Source organism: Lissotriton vulgaris, chromosome 6, assembly GCF_964263255.1.
Source record: "Lissotriton vulgaris chromosome 6, aLisVul1.2, whole genome shotgun sequence".
NCBI lineage: Eukaryota > Metazoa > Chordata > Amphibia > Caudata > Salamandridae > Lissotriton > Lissotriton vulgaris.
In genome coordinates, this window is record NC_141694.1 from 1,896,487,371 (window position 1) to 1,896,503,004 (window position 15,634).

Sequence of the window (15,634 nt, forward strand, 5' to 3'; positions counted from 1 at the left end):
TATCTTTTGTGTCGTTTTAGCTTAGTACATACTGAGGGGATTCGGAGACACTTCTTTCCTTCCCTCCGTCTTAACTCACATACCGAGGTGAGTGCACAAATATACGAGGGCTTTGAGAATCACAATGTGACTTTTTTGTCTCCAGCAGTACTACTCATTATCGTTACTCTCGACAGGTCACCTCTCAGTTTGGACTTTAGTTTATTTCTTTTATCATTTACAGAATACGATGTCCATAGAGTTACTCGCTCCATATCAATGATAAGGATTTAAGCTCCCGGGATATATGCTGAGGCATACGGAGCTTCCAGGTAATTAGCCCTATTTTCTGAGCTCTATGCTGCTCATTAATTGGATTTTCTCTGCTAGATGTGATAATCTATCAATCACCTCAGAGAGCGATAATAACGTCTTAATCAGACCTAAGCATATAAAGGATGAGCTCACTGATGTCTCACCCCGCATTTCGACATAGAAGTGATTTGTACATACTCGCTTTTAATTAGGCAAAATGTTTTTTCTGGGCATGTTCATCACTTTTGGATATTCTTGTGATAGAGCGTTCATTACGAATCAGTTGACACACATTGATTGGTTAATAGCTTCTGGGACCTTTGTGTTATAAGAGTAGTCACCCTCACCCTCCCTCACCCTTCTCACTCACCCTCGCCCTCACTCACCCTCGCCCTCACTCACCCTCGCCCTCACTCACCCTCACTCACTCACCCTCACTCACTCACCCTCAACCACTCACCCTCAACCCCTCACCCTCAACCCCTCACCCTCAACCCCTCACCCCCACTCACCCTCAACCCCCACTCACCCTCAACCCCCACTCACCCTCAACCCCCACTCACCCTCAACCCCTCACCCTCAATCCCTCACCCTCACTCACCCTCAACCCCTCACCCTCACACAGTGCAATAGGTCTCAGACCATTTCAGTTACAGCTTTAAGAAATGTTTATGGCTTTTTTTATTTGTAATTCTTTAGCATTGGCTACAGGAAACAAAAATGCTAAACATTTACAAAAAAAAACCATAAACAATTCTAAGAGCACTAACTCTAATGGTGCGAGACCTATTGCATTTCCAATGCTTTTTAGGACTTGTGCCCTGGCACTAAAGTACTTTCTTCATCTTCCAGGGGCCTCAGATCCCCCCACATGCCTCCCCCAGCTTATTGAACACGTCTGGGATATATACGGTGAGGATCTTATATGGTGCAGATATTCCGCCTCGCCAGTAGGCTAAAGGTGGGAACCTCTGATGCGAGGTAAATATACAGCGTACAGCAGCGCCTGACAGACCAGACAACAACAACCGGCCCCAGGCGGAGACTGTATGAGTGAAGATGAAAGCATGCAGCCAGATGACTGGACGTCAGGAATATTTTCATATAAAAGACAACCTTTGCTGACGCCCTCACTCACCCCTGCATGGATCCTGCTCTTCGCTGCAGCAGCAACGCCCTAAGATCAGGCGGAAGCTGTCCAGGAAGCAGGGTCACCCACTGCGCATGCGCAGACCTTTGAACTGCCGTCTCGAGCACAACTAAGAACTGCTCATGCGCGGCTCCTAATCTGGTCCGATGCAAGCGCAGTCATTGAGTTGTGTCCCATTCGAATTTGTGACCGAAGCACGGTGCGTGCGCACTGATTATACTTCCGTTCTTAGTCACAATTGTAATCTCGGCTCAGCGCATGCGCAGGTTCTTACCGCCACTCTTCACAGTCCCAGCGGGATAGACCTCTGTTGGTGGGGTGCACACATGTGGCCTTTGTTTGCCCATTTGGCGCCGCCGTCATTGAAAAGAGCCATCAATCATTGCCAACGCAGAAGCGCTACCTATAAGGGACCGGCTTCACGCTGCTGCCCCGCCCACAGAGTGGCAGTTATTAATTTCTATTGTTGTGATTGGCTCAGCCGCTGTGTGGGCGGGGCGTCGAGGCACGCCATCTCGCGCAGGCTCGACAGGAAGGCGGAGCCTCGTGCCTGGCTGCTTCCGGGAGTTCCTGCTGGAGCTCAGCTGGGTGACGCGCGGCCCTACCGAGAACCACGCATCGTGCGTTAGATTAACGCATTTCAGTGTGGTTATCCGTATCACCACACTGAAATGCTAAGTCACGCTTAATGAGTATAGCGCCTGGCTCGGCTGCAGAGCTGTTAATGCACTTATATGAGTAAACTAAGGCTGGCGTGGCAGCACACTATTCTCGGCAGGTTTGGGGGCTGACTGAGCTAATAGCTTGAGCTAATAGCTGATAACTTGCTGGCTGCTACAATGCATGAATTAAGGAATCCAGATTCCTGCCGCAGCTCAGCATTAAGTTCTGACTGACGTTACCAGGCAGGCGACTCAGGTTCGACACAGCGACACTGACTTTCTTTAGTTACACGGGATGTGATGTCATATCCTCCTCCTGCAGCCGCAGTTAAATGTGTGGTTGGCTGCCTGGCTAGGTTGCATGACAGCACTGCTTGCACAAGGCTTGCGGCGGTAAATTAAAATCAATGATGACCTAATCTCCCACGGCCACTGTGGACCACGGGGGCCGCTACAGCCTGCTGCGATGCTCTGCTCTGAGCTGCGCCTGCGGCTGAGCCTGAGTGAGTCGGGAGGGTGGGGGCACGTTTACCATTGCCATGGGAGTCAATTGAGAAGTTGAAGACGGACCCTAAGGGACCGAGTGGTCGCCCATAAACCGAAATTCCGTGCTCTCCTCGCCAGTAAGTGTGAGAACAGCTGAGTGTCAAATTGTCTATTTAACGCTTGCAGAGTAAATGGAGTGTATTAAACAGCACGTCCGCTGCACGTTCTTGCATCTTGACAGTTTATGGATGCAAGCAACTATGTATTGTAGTTTCCAAAGTGCGTTTTTAACTGTGCACTGAGAAAGAGAGAGAGCTGTTGTTATTTGCTTAAATTATATTGTTCAATGGGGTCAGTCTGCTGCTCCATATGTGCAGCTGCCTGTTTCCCAATTGCTGCACTCATACTCATACTTCACGATAGTGTCCGTCTTCCGGCTGGAGCTTTTGGTGCTGCGCGTTAAAATAAAATAAAATAGCATTATTGATAAAAATGCAAACTATAGAGCCTTTTTCTGTGTAAGGGCTGTTGGAGTCAATTTTGGAAAGTTGTGCAAACTCACCAGCTGCCTTCCATGCCGGTAGCACTGCACCATGGTTCTTTCAAAAGGCAAAGTCCGGCTGGCGAGGAATGCAGTCAGGGTCTCATCTCAGTACGGCTGTAGGAGCACGACTTCCTGCGCCACCCATCTGAAGAGCTTCGGTCAGAGTGGTGAACCTGCTATCCTTGCAAAGTGAGTCTGAAAACTGCATGCAGCACTGAACAGGCTAGGCTCGAGCACTTGACAGCAAGGAGTCTACTACTGTTGCAGCTCAGAGGCATTACAGATGGGGTCCGTGTTGCTCATGTTGGGGCCTCACATCCTTCTGTTGTGGGCCGGGTCCAAGGTGGGACAGAGAGGCCTGGAGTCCACACTTAAGCTCTGCATCCTGACATGACTGATTGCCAGCTGTAAGGAGGACCCAGGGGGCCCAGCGTGGGTGAAGGCTGCTATGGCATCCTTGTTCAAGAAGGACCCAGGGGGCCCAGTGTGGCTGAAGGCTGCTATGGCATCCGTGTTATAGAGAATCCAGGGGGCCCAGTGTGGGTGAAGGCTGCTATGGCATCCGTGTCAAGGAGGACCCAGGGGCCCAGCATGGGTGAAGGCTGCTATGGCATCCGTGTTCAAGAAGGACCCAGGGGGCCCAGTGTGGCTGAAGGCTGCTAAGGCATCCGTTTTTAAACAACTGGAGAGACAGTGGAAACTTCCTAATTACAGCACCTAACTCAAATTCCTCCAAAGTATTTTTATGAGAATAACAAGCCCTAGAAAGTTTGTGTGGGCCAGATGTGTGCACGCTGGTTAACACCCACTGTCACAGTGTAGGTTCAGTCAAGAACTTGGTGAATTAATACAAGAGAGCAAAGGTGCACCACATAAATCCAAAAATCTGATATCAATAGTCACAGATGTAAGTTTCTTGTAGTTGTGATTTTCTTTATTCCAAAAAATAGGACAGGTGTACAATCAAAACACGATTGCTTACAGCCAACGCGTTTCGTCCTCATAGGACTTCTTCAGGGCTGCCATAAAAAACATATAAACATACAATTAAAATCTACATTTAAAAAGAATGAACAAACAGGAGTGCCAGATTCTTATGTACTTGGTACTTGGTAACATAGAAGTTATAGTATCTTAAATGACCAAAAGGTCAAATTCATTAAGGTCCAGTTCCAACCAAATCATTCCTTAATTAAAAGAAAAAGAAAACAATTCTTGGATGTAGAGCAGTACATTTGGAGTGAGATGGAGAGGCCCAAAGGAAAATTATTTGATAGGATATTAGAGGAGAATTGAGGAAAAGAACTGTAGTAAAAGAGCTATGGGGTACTTTTTGTCATGTCCAAGGGAGATTGTAAGTATAACTTACCAAGGTTCTTAGAGAATGTGCATTTACGAAGAAGGATTTTCTAAAAAAAGATGCGTATCCAGACGGTCTTTAGATGCAATATATTAACCCGTTTGCTGCTTCGAACATTCAGCGCTAGTGCTGAACGTTCAAAGAAACGGGTGCGGCCGCGTCGGCCATTGGACGAGCGCAGCACCAGGGAGGTAGTTCGCGCGACGTCCAACGGCCGACGGCAGCAGCGAACGGGTTAAGAAGCCTAATAGAAACAAATAATAACAAAATCTATCAAAAAGGGAACACTGTAATCACAATATTCCCAAGAAAATGTAGTGTAGTCATGGAGTAAACACCATCGGTTTATTAAAGAATAGACACTGAAATAACTGTATCCCAACAGGATATAGACAGCGTTCCAATAAGCAGTATCTATTATTAAAAAGCAGGAAGTATTTATGACTCTATTTGCATGCTAAGTAAATTCCAACTAGGATATATGTGCCAATACTGAAAGAATCGAAATCCAACTTCTATGTGCATATATTGAGGATGCACATGATTGTTTCACCTATAACCAATTGATGTACAGACCTAAAACGTATTGGCATATCTAATATCTTGTCATAATTCACTCTAAAAATATCAACAATGAAACCGTCTGCCTCGGGAAAGATCCCAGATAAAGCAAGTGCCCATTCTGTCAAAGAGATTCTATCTATCATAATCTCAAGTCTTTATTATACACCATAAACTAAGAGTATAACTCACCAATGGGTCATCTATGTATGCAGTATTGGAATCACTATATGTATTCAAAGTATTTAAAGTTCTGCAAATATTCCTGAAAGAATAAAGATGAGATCTTTAAGTATCTATGTTGATCTGTTTATCTTTGAATAGCCAAAGACAACAGAAAAATATCTTACCTTACTAATTCAGGTGTGACCCTGGAAATATTGGAGGAGGATGAGCTGAAGGAAAAGTATCCCATCAGGGTAGACTCTAAAAGATATATATATATGGGAGCCATGTCACTCATAAATTCAATAAAGGTAAATATGTTACGATATTCATAGTGGAAAAACAAGTGTAGGGATCAGATAGTGGAAACACCACGTGCAGGGCAATCCATATATAATGTTCCATGTTCCTTGTAAATTTGGACCACACACTTTGTAAAAATTATCATTTAAAATGACCAGAGTCTAAACGGTGTCCATATACGTTAGTTGTATATCCTGATGCTTCTGGATCCATAAAGGAATCCAAAATGTCTGAGACATAGGTATGTATTAATAAACACACTGTACCCTCTAGGTATTTGCAATCCTTAAGTAAACTAAAACGGAATTACACCAAAGATAAGGATTAACATAGGCATTCATGCCTCTAACAACATGGGGGCAAGTACTAAGTAAGGGCTAAACAACTAATGATTATTTTAAGAGTTATCTCCACTAAGCGGCGTTCCCAAACTGCTTACCTTAATTAAGTCTATCAGGTCTAACATCCTCCTCCCTGATACCGCATCGCGTAGTGGTTCGACTTCCTTCCTGGACCCGGGGCGTGTAAAAGTGAGACATACTCACAGGCTATTTATAGCGCAGCAAATTGTAAAAGTGAAATCACCTGTGTTTCAAAATTCCCTCCTTCGTGTCTACATGGTGGACATATTGGACCAGTCATTTTGTTCTGTTGTGGTTAGTCGCGGCCATGTTTGTAGTTCCATATAGTTGAGTTTACCCGAGGAAATACGTACATTTTTAATATGTAAATACCGTATCAATTATTATTTATGCAACATTTTCAATGATTTGAAACGTATACATTGATATAATTGTCACCTAAGAGAGTCTAGCATCTAATATTTAGCGAGGTTATGTTACCATTACGTGTCCGCCGTGTTGTGTAAGTCACGAAGCTATTCACAATCTATGTCGTCCATGTTGTGTGTACCCGTGGAACTCGAGTATGTAAGAATCCGCAGGGTAATATCTATTCCATCAAGATACAGGCTTAAATAGAGGCAAAGTACGATTCAAAAATCATGTCCTTATCATATCGCATCTACATATTAGATTGCGTTACAGGCTTTATAAGATCGGATTAGCTGTGGAAATTCTGAATAAAGTGCTTTATATATCATACAGTAAGGATTGTCCTGGTAATATCTAAATCCAAAAGAGAGAAGTGATTGCGACTGGTATAGCTAAAGTTACAGTTAATATATAAATTGCAGTGTGAGTGATAATCACCGTACGGGGTAAAGAGACGTAGCACATGGCGGCCATATTGAAAAGTCCAAAACAGAACTGGTTATATAGATAGTTGCATCGATCTAAACGTAAGGATGAATCCATAACATGCAGAAGTCCCCAATAATGATAGGAAGTTAGACCCAGGATATTACCAGGCTATACAGAGATCTCAATATGCACATATCCGGAATTTATCTTAAGGGTGTATCCATATACACAATAAGGATACCCTAAGAGCTCGAATATGGAGTCTGATTTTAGGCATCTGGAAGTGAAAAGAGGGGAGAAGGATGGACAAGGGAAAACTGAAAATGGGGAAAAGAATAAATCAGGGAAAATAAAAGCTGATATTGTCAACATATCGACATTATACAGACTTTTTTGTGGCTACGATAAGTATATTGTTAAAGATAATAACAGAGAAACAGCAAATTAACATAAGTGGACTGTTGATAAGGCCATGACACACTTTAGTGAATCTTTGCATTTGCGTTGATGTAACAAATTTCAAATAGTCATGTACAGTACATTTCCAAACTTTGTTCTATTGTTCATTTCAAGTACTTACTAAGTAATAGTATGTAATAAATCATTATATCTTAATATTGGCAGTATTTTTCTTAGTTCACAGTCACACTATGGAGATATAAAAATTAACAGTATTATAAAAAAAAATTATTCACAGTTGCATTTATATTTTGTGACCTACCCTTTTGTGTTCAACTGTTTTGTGGTAGATTGTCATTATTACTGTTCCCATTGTTCCTACTTTTGTTACAATCATAAAGGCTCAACTGTCATTCACTTTAACCTAATAGTGAGATGTAATTTAATTATTCTGAAAGTCACTAAGGATGACCGTTGTCTTAGAGAGATTTCTTCATTAGACGTAAGGGAGGAAACGGTTCACACTAGTAGATAATGCATTTCTTCATCATAGTTCTGACCCAGTTCTACACACCTTAATTTACAGATCCATTCCGCCTCTTTTTTTCGAAGGGTTAGGGTCCTGTCACCACCTCTTGGGTGTGCAGGTACATGATCAATTCCCATACACCAGAGATCATCTTCGGGTTGTTTTAGAGGGCCCAGCATGGGTGAAGGCTGCTATGGCATCCGTGTTTTAGAGGATCCAGGGGGCCCAGTGTGGGGGAAGGCAGCTGTGGCTTCTGTGTTTAAGAGGATCCAGGGGGCCCAGATTGGCTGAAGGCTGCTATGGCATCCGTGTTTTAGAGGATCCAGGGGGCCCAGTGTGGGTGAAGGCTGCTGTGGCATCCGTGTTTTAGAGGATCCAGGGGGCACACTGTGGTTGATGGGTGCTGTGGCATTCGTGTTTTAGAGGATCCAGGGGGCTCAGTGTGGGTGAAGGCTGCTCTGGCATCCGTGTTTTAGAGGATCCAGGGGGCCTAGTGCGGGTGAAGGCTGCTGTGGCATCCGTGTTTTGGAGGATCCAGGGGGCCCAGAGTGGGTGAAGGCTGCTATGGCATCCGTGTTTTAGAGGATCCAGGGGGCCCAGTGTGGGTGAAGGCTGCTGTGGCATCCGTGTTTTAGAGGATCCAGGGGGCACACTGTGGGTGATGGGTGCTGTGGCATCCGTGTTTTAGAGGATCCAGGGGGCTCAGTGTGGGTAAAGGCTGCTCTGGCATCCGTGTTTTAGAGGATCCAGGGGGCCTAGTGCGGGTGAAGGCTGCTATGGCATCCGTGTTTTAGAGGATCCAGGGGGCCCAGAGTGGGTGAAGGCTGCATGGCATCCGTGTCAAGGAGGATCCAGGGGACCCAGCGTGGGTGAAGGCTGCTATGGCATCCGTGTTTTAGAGGATCCAGGGGGCCCAGCGTGGGTGAAGGCTGCTATGGCATCCATGTTTTAGAGGATTCAGGGGGCCCAGTGTGGGTGAAGGCTGCTATGGCATCCGTGTTTTAGAGGATCCAGGGGGCACACTGTGGGTGATGGGTGCTGTGGCATTCGTGTTTTAGAGGATCCAGGGGGCTCAGTGTGGGTGAAGGCTGCTCTGGCATCCGTGTTTTAGAGGATCCAGGGGGCCTAGTGCGGGTGAAGGCTGCTGTGGCATCCGTGTTTTGGAGGATCCAGGGGGCCCAGAGTGGGTGAAGGCTGCTATGGCATCCGTGTTTTAGAGGATCCAGGGGGCCTAGTGCGGGTGAAGGCTGCTGTGGCATCCGTGTTTTGGAGGATCCAGGGGGCCCAGAGTGGGTGAAGGCTGCTATGGCATCCGTGTTTTAGAGGATCCAGGGGGCCCAGTGTGGGTGAAGGCTGCTGTGGCATCCGTGTTTTAGAGGATCCAGGGGGCACACTGTGGGTGATGGGTGCTGTGGCATCCGTGTTTTAGAGGATCCAGATGGCTCAGTGTGGGTGAAGGCTGCTCTGGCATCCGTGTTTTAGAGGATCCAGGGGGCCTAGTGCGGGTGAAGGCTGCTGTGGCATCCGTGTTTTAGAGGATACAGGGGGCCTAGTGCGGGTGAAGGCTGCTATGGCATCCGTGTTTTAGAGGATCCAGGGGACCCAGCGTGGGTGAAGGCTGCTATGGCATCCGTGTTTTAGAGGATCCAGGGGGCCCAGCGTGGGTGAAGGCTGCTATGGCATCCATGTTTTAGAGGATTCAGGGGGCCCAGTGTGGGTGAAGGCTGCTATGGCATCCGTGTTTTAGAGGATCCAGGGGGCACACTGTGGGTGATGGGTGCTGTGGCATCCGTGTTTTAGAGGATCCAGGGGGCCCAGTGTGGGTGAAGGCTGCTCTGGCATCCGTGTTTTAGAGGATCCAGGGGGCCTAGTGCGGGTGAAGGCTGCTGTGGCATCCGTGTTTTGGAGGATCCAGGGGGCCCGGAGTGGGTGAAGGCTGCTATGGCATCCGTGTTTTAGAGGATCCAGGGGGCCCAGTGTGGGTGAAGGCTGCTGTGGCATCCGTGTTTTGGAGGATCCAGGGGGCCCAGAGTGGGTGAAGGCTGCTATGGCATCCGTGTTTTAGAGGATCCAGGGGGCCTAGTGCGGGTGAAGGCTGCTGTGGCATCCGTGTTTTGGAGGATCCAGGGGGCCCAGAGTGGGTGAAGGCTGCTATGGCATCCGTGTTTTAGAGGATCCAGGGGACCCAGTGTGGGTGAAGGCTGCTGTGGCATCCGTGTTTTAGAGGATCCAGGGGGCACCCTGTGGGTGATGGGTGCTGTGGCATCCGTGTTTTAGAGGATCCAGGGGGCTCAGTGTGGGTGAAGGCTGCTCTGGCATCCGTGTTTTAGAGGATCCAGGGGGCCTAGTGCGGGTGAAGGCTGCTGTGGCATCCGTGTTTTGGAGGATCCAGGGGGCCCAGAGTGGGTGAAGACTGCTATGGCATCCGTGTTTTAGAGGATCCAGGGGGCCCAGTGTGGGTGAAGGCTGCTGTGGCATCCGTGTTTTAGAGGATACAGGGGGCACCCTGTGGGTGATGGGTGCTGTGGCATCCGTGTTTTAGAGGATACAGGGGGCTCAGTGTGGGTGAAGGCTGCTCTGGCATCCGTGTTTTAGAGGATCCAGGGGGCCTAGTGCGGGTGAAGGCTGCTGTGGCATCCGTGTTTTAGAGGATACAGGGGGCCCAGAGTGGGTGAAGGCTGCTATTGTATCCATGTTTTAGAGTATCCAGGGGGCCCAGTGTGGGTGAAGGCTGCTATGGCATCCATGTCAAGGAGGATCCAGGGGGCCCACTGTGGCTGAAGGCTGCTATGGCATCCGTGTTTTAGAGGATCCAGGGGGCCCAGTGTGGGTGAAGGCTCCTATGGCATCCGTGTCAAGGAGGATCCAGGGGGCCCAGCGTGGGTGAAGGCTGCTATGGCATCCGTGTCAAGGCAGATCCAAGGGGCCCAGAGTGGGTGAAGGCTGCTATGGCATCCGTGTTTTAGAGGATCCAGGGGGCCCAGAGTGGGTGAAGGCTGCTATGGCATCCGTGTCAAGGAGGATCCAGGGGGCCCAGCGTGGGTGAAGGCTGCTATGGCATCCGTGTCAAGGCGGATCCAGGGGGCCCAGAGTGGGTGAAGGCTGCTATGGCATCCGTGTTTTAGAGGATCCAGGGGGCCCAAAGTGGGTGAAGGCTGATATGGCATCCGTGTTTTAGAGGATCCAGGGGGCCCAGAGTGGGTGACGGCTGCTATGGCATCCGTGTTTTAGAGGATCCAGGGGGCCCAGTGTGGGTGAAGGCTGCTGTGGCATCCGTGTTTTAGAGGATCCAGGGGGCACACTGTGGGTGATGGGTGCTGTGGCATCCGTGTTTTAGAGGATCCAGGGGGCTCAGTGTGGGTGAAGGCTGCTATGGCATCAGTGTTTTAGAGGATCCAGGGGGCCCAGAGTGGCTGAAGGCTGCTATGGCATCAGTGTTTTAGTTGATCCAGGGGGCCCAGAGTGGGTGAAGGCTGCTATTGCATCCGTGTTTTATAGGATCCAGGGATCCCAGTGTGGGTGAAGGCTGCTATGGCATCCGTGTTTTAGAGGATCCAGGGGGCCCAGTGTGGGTGAAGGCTGCTGTGGCATCGGTGTTTTAGAGGGCCCAGGGGGCCCAGTGTGGGTGAAGGCTGCTATGGCATCTGTGTTTTAGAGGATCCAGGTGCCCAGTGTGGGTGAAGGCTGCTATGCCATCCGTGTTTTCAAAGATCCAGGGGGCCAGTGTGGCTTAAGGCTGCTATGGCATCCGTGTTCAATGAGGATCCAGGGGGCCAAGAGTGGGTGAAGACTGCTATGGCATCCGTGTTTTAGAGGATCCAGGGGGCACACTGTGGGTGATGGGTGCTGTGGCATCCGTGTTTTAGAGGATCCAGAGGGCTCAGTGTGGGTGAAGGCTGCTCTGGCATCCGTGTTTTAGAGGATCCAGGGGGCCTAGTGCGGGTGAAGGCTGCTATGGCATCCGTGTTTTAGAGGATACAGGGGGCCTAGTGCGGGTGAAGGCTGCTATGGCATCCGTGTTTTAGAGGATCCAGGGGGCCCAGAGTGGGTGAAGGCTGCTATGGCATCCGTGTTTTAGAGGATCCAGGGGGCCCAGAGTGGGTGAAGGCTGCATGGCATCCGTGTCAAGGAGGATCCAGGGGACCCAGCGTGGGTGAAGGCTGCTATGGCATCCGTGTTTTAGAGGATCCAGGGGGCCCAGCGTGGGTGAAGGCTGCTATGGCATCCATGTTTTAGAGGATTCAGGGGGCCCAGTGTGGGTGAAGGCTGCTATGGCATCCGTGTTTTAGAGGATCCAGGGGGCACACTGTGGGTGATGGGTGCTGTGGCATCCGTGTTTTAGAGGATCCAGGGGGCCCAGTGTGGGTGAAGGCTGCTCTGGCATCCGTGTTTTAGAGGATCCAGGGGGCCTAGTGCGGGTGAAGGCTGCTGTGGCATCCGTGTTTTGGAGGATCCAGGGGGCCCAGAGTGGGTGAAGGCTGCTATGGCATCCGTGTTTTAGAGGATCCAGGGGGCCCAGTGTGGGTGAAGGCTGCTGTGGCATCCGTGTTTTGGAGGATCCAGGGGGCCCAGAGTGGGTGAAGGCTGCTATGGCATCCGTGTTTTAGAGGATCCAGGGGGCCTAGTGCGGGTGAAGGCTGCTGTGGCATCCGTGTTTTGGAGGATCCAGGGGGCCCAGAGTGGGTGAAGGCTGCTATGGCATCCGTGTTTTAGAGGATCCCGGGGACCCAGTGTGGGTGAAGGCTGCTGTGGCATCCGTGTTTTAGAGGATCCAGGGGGCACCCTGTGGGTGATGGGTGCTGTGGCATCCGTGTTTTAGAGGATACAGGGGGCCCAGAGTGGGTGAAGGCTGCTATTGTATCCATGTTTTAGAGTATCCAGGGGGCCCAGTGTGGGTGAAGGCTGCTATGGCATCCGTGTCAAGGAGGATCCAGGGGGCCCAGCGCGGGTGAAGGCTGCTATGGCATCCGTGTCAAGGAGGATCCAGGGGGCCCACTGTGGCTGAAGGCTGCTATGGCATCCGTGTTTTAGAGGATCCAGAGGGCCCAGTGTGGGTGAAGGCTCCTATGGCATCCGTGTCAAGGAGGATCCAGGGGGCCCAGCGTGGGTGAAGGCTGCTATGGCATCCGTGTCAAGGCGGATCCAGGGGGCCCAGAGTGGGTGAAGGCTGCTATGGCATCCGTGTTTTAGAGGATCCAGGGGGCCCAGAGTGGGTGAAGGCTGCTATGGCATCCGTGTCAAGGAGGATCCAGGGGGCCCAGCGTGGGTGAAGGCTGCTATGGCATCCGTGTCAAGGCGGATCCAGGGGGCCCAGAGTGGGTGAAGGCTGCTATGGCATCCGTGTTTTAGAGGATCCAGGGGGCCCAAAGTGGGTGAAGGCTGATATGGCATCCGTGTTTTAGAGGATCCAGGGGGCCCAGAGTGGGTGACGGCTGCTATGGCATCCGTGTTTTAGAGGATCCAGGGGGCCCAGTGTGGGTGAAGGCTGCTGTGGCATCCGTGTTTTAGAGGATCCAGGGGGCACACTGTGGGTGATGGGTGCTGTGGCATCCGTGTTTTAGAGGATCCAGGGGGCTCAGTGTGGGTGAAGGCTGCTATGGCATCAGTGTTTTAGAGGATCCAGGGGGCCCAGAGTGGCTGAAGGCTGCTATGGCATCAGTGTTTTAGAGGATCCAGGGGGCCCAGAGTGGGTGAAGGCTGCTATGGCATCCGTGTTTTATAGGATCCAGGGATCCCAGTGTGGGTGAAGGCTGCTATGGCATCCGTGTTTTAGAGGATCCAGGGGGCCCAGTGTGGGTGAAGGCTGCTGTGGCATCGGTGTTTTAGAGGGCCCAGGGGGCCCAGTGTGGGTGAAGGCTGCTATGGCATCTGTGTTTTAGAGGATCCAGGTGCCCAGTGTGGGTGAAGGCTGCTATGCCATCCGTGTTTTCAAAGATCCAGGGGGCCAGTGTGGCTTAAGGCTGCCATGGCATCCGTGTTCAATGCGGATCCAGGGGGCCAAGAGTGGGTGAAGACTGCTATGGCATCCGTGTTTTAGAGGATCCAGGGGGCACACTGTGGGTGATGGGTGCTGTGGCATCCGTGTTTTAGAGGATCCAGAGGGCTCAGTGTGGGTGAAGGCTGCTCTGGCATCCGTGTTTTAGAGGATCCAGGGGGCCTAGTGCGGGTGAAGGCTGCTGTGGCATCCGTGTTTTAGAGGATACAGGGGGCCTAGTGCGGGTGAAGGCTGCTATGGCATCCGTGTTTTAGAGGATCCAGGGGGCCCAGAGTGGGTGAAGGCTGCTATGGCATCCGTGTTTTAGAGGATCCAGGGGGCCCAGAGTGGGTGAAGGCTGCATGGCATCCGTGTCAAGGAGGATCCAGGGGACCCAGCGTGGGTGAAGGCTGCTATGGCATCCGTGTTTTAGAGGATCCAGGGGGCCCAGCGTGGGTGAAGGCTGCTATGGCATCCATGTTTTAGAGGATTCAGGGGGCCCAGTGTGGGTGAAGGCTGCTATGGCATCCGTGTTTTAGAGGATCCAGGCGGCACACTGTGGGTGATGGGTGCTGTGGCATCCGTGTTTTAGAGGATCCAGGGGGCCTAGTGCGGGTGAAGGCTGCTGTGGCATCCGTGTTTTGGAGGATCCAGGGGGCCCAGAGTGGGTGAAGGCTGCTATGGCATCCGTGTTTTAGAGGATCCAGGGGGCCTAGTGTGGGTGAAGGCTGCTGTGGCATCCGTGTTTTGGAGGATCCAGGGGGCCCAGAGTGGGTGAAGGCTGCTATGGCATCCGTGTTTTAGAGGATCCAGGGGGCCTAGTGCGGGTGAAGGCTGCTGTGGCAACCGTGTTTTGGAGGATCCAGGGGGCCCAGAGTGGGTGAAGGCTGCTATGGCATCCGTGTTTTAGAGGATCCAGGGGACCCAGTGTGGGTGAAGGCTGCTGTGGCATCCGTGTTTTAGAGGATCCAGGGGGCACCCTGTGGGTGATGGGTGCTGTGGCATCCGTGTTTCAGAGGATCCAGGGGGCTCAGTGTGGGTGAAGGCTGCTCTGGCATCCGTGTTTTAGAGGATCCAGGGGGCCTAGTGCGGGTGAAGGCTGCTGTGGCATCCGTGTTTTGGAGGATCCAGGGGGCCCAGAGTGGGTGAAGGCTGCTATGGCATCCGTGTTTTAGAGGATCCAGGGGGCCCAGTGTGGGTGAAGGCTGCTGTGGCATCCGTTTTTAGAGGATCCAGGGGGCACCCTGTGGGTGATGGGTGCTGTGGCATCCGTGTTTTAGAGGATCCAGGGGGCTCAGTGTGGGTGAAGGCTGCTCTGGCATCCGTGTTTTAGAGGATCCAGGGGGCACCCTGTGGGTGATGGGTGCTGTGGCATCCGTGTTTTAGAGGATACAGAGGGCCCAGAGTGGGTGAAGGCTGCTATTGTATCCATGTTTTAGAGTATCCAGGGGGCCCAGTGTGGGTGAAGGCTGCTATGGCATCCGTGTCAAGGAGGATCCAGGGGGCCCAGCGCGGGTGAAGGCTGCTATGGCATCCGTGTCAAGGAGGATCCAGGGGACCCACTGTGGCTGAAGGCTGCTATGGCATCCGTGTTTTAGAGGATCCAGGGGGCCCAGTGTGGGTGAAGGCTCCTATGGCATCCGTGTCAAGGAGGATCCAGGGGGCCCAGCGTGGGTGAAGGCTGCTATGGCATCCGTGTCAAGGCGGATCCAGGGGGCCCAGAGTGGGTGAAGGCTGCTATGGCATCCGTGTTTTAGAGGATTCAGGGGGCCCAGAGTGGGTGAAGGCTGCTATGGCATCCGTGTCAAGGAGGATCCAGGGGGCCCAGCGTGGGTGAAGGCTGCTATGGCATCCGTGTCAAGGCGGATCCAGGGGGCCCAGAGTGGGTGAAGGCTGCTATGGCATCCGTGTTTTAGAGGATCCAGGGGGCCCAAAGTGGGTGAAGGCTGATATGGCATCTGTGTTTTAGAGGATCCAGGGGGCCCAGAGTGGGTGACGGCTGCTA

General features: G+C 51.2%; 2 protein-coding genes across 2 annotated transcripts in view; one reads left to right on the plus strand and one right to left on the minus strand.

Moving 5' to 3' along the window:
* LOC147709819 (uncharacterized) overlaps nt 1–1,502 on the minus strand; it is a 62,483-nt gene extending 60,981 nt beyond the window's left edge. Inside the window, exon 1 of the mRNA XM_086928273.1 lies at nt 1,433–1,502. The gene's annotated coding sequence lies outside the window, so the exon portion shown is untranslated. The remainder of the gene's footprint in view (nt 1–1,432) is intronic.
* LOC147709815 (uncharacterized) overlaps nt 1–15,634 on the plus strand; it is a 1,100,435-nt gene that overhangs the window by 878,370 nt on the left and 206,431 nt on the right. The gene's annotated exons all lie outside the window — the stretch shown is intronic.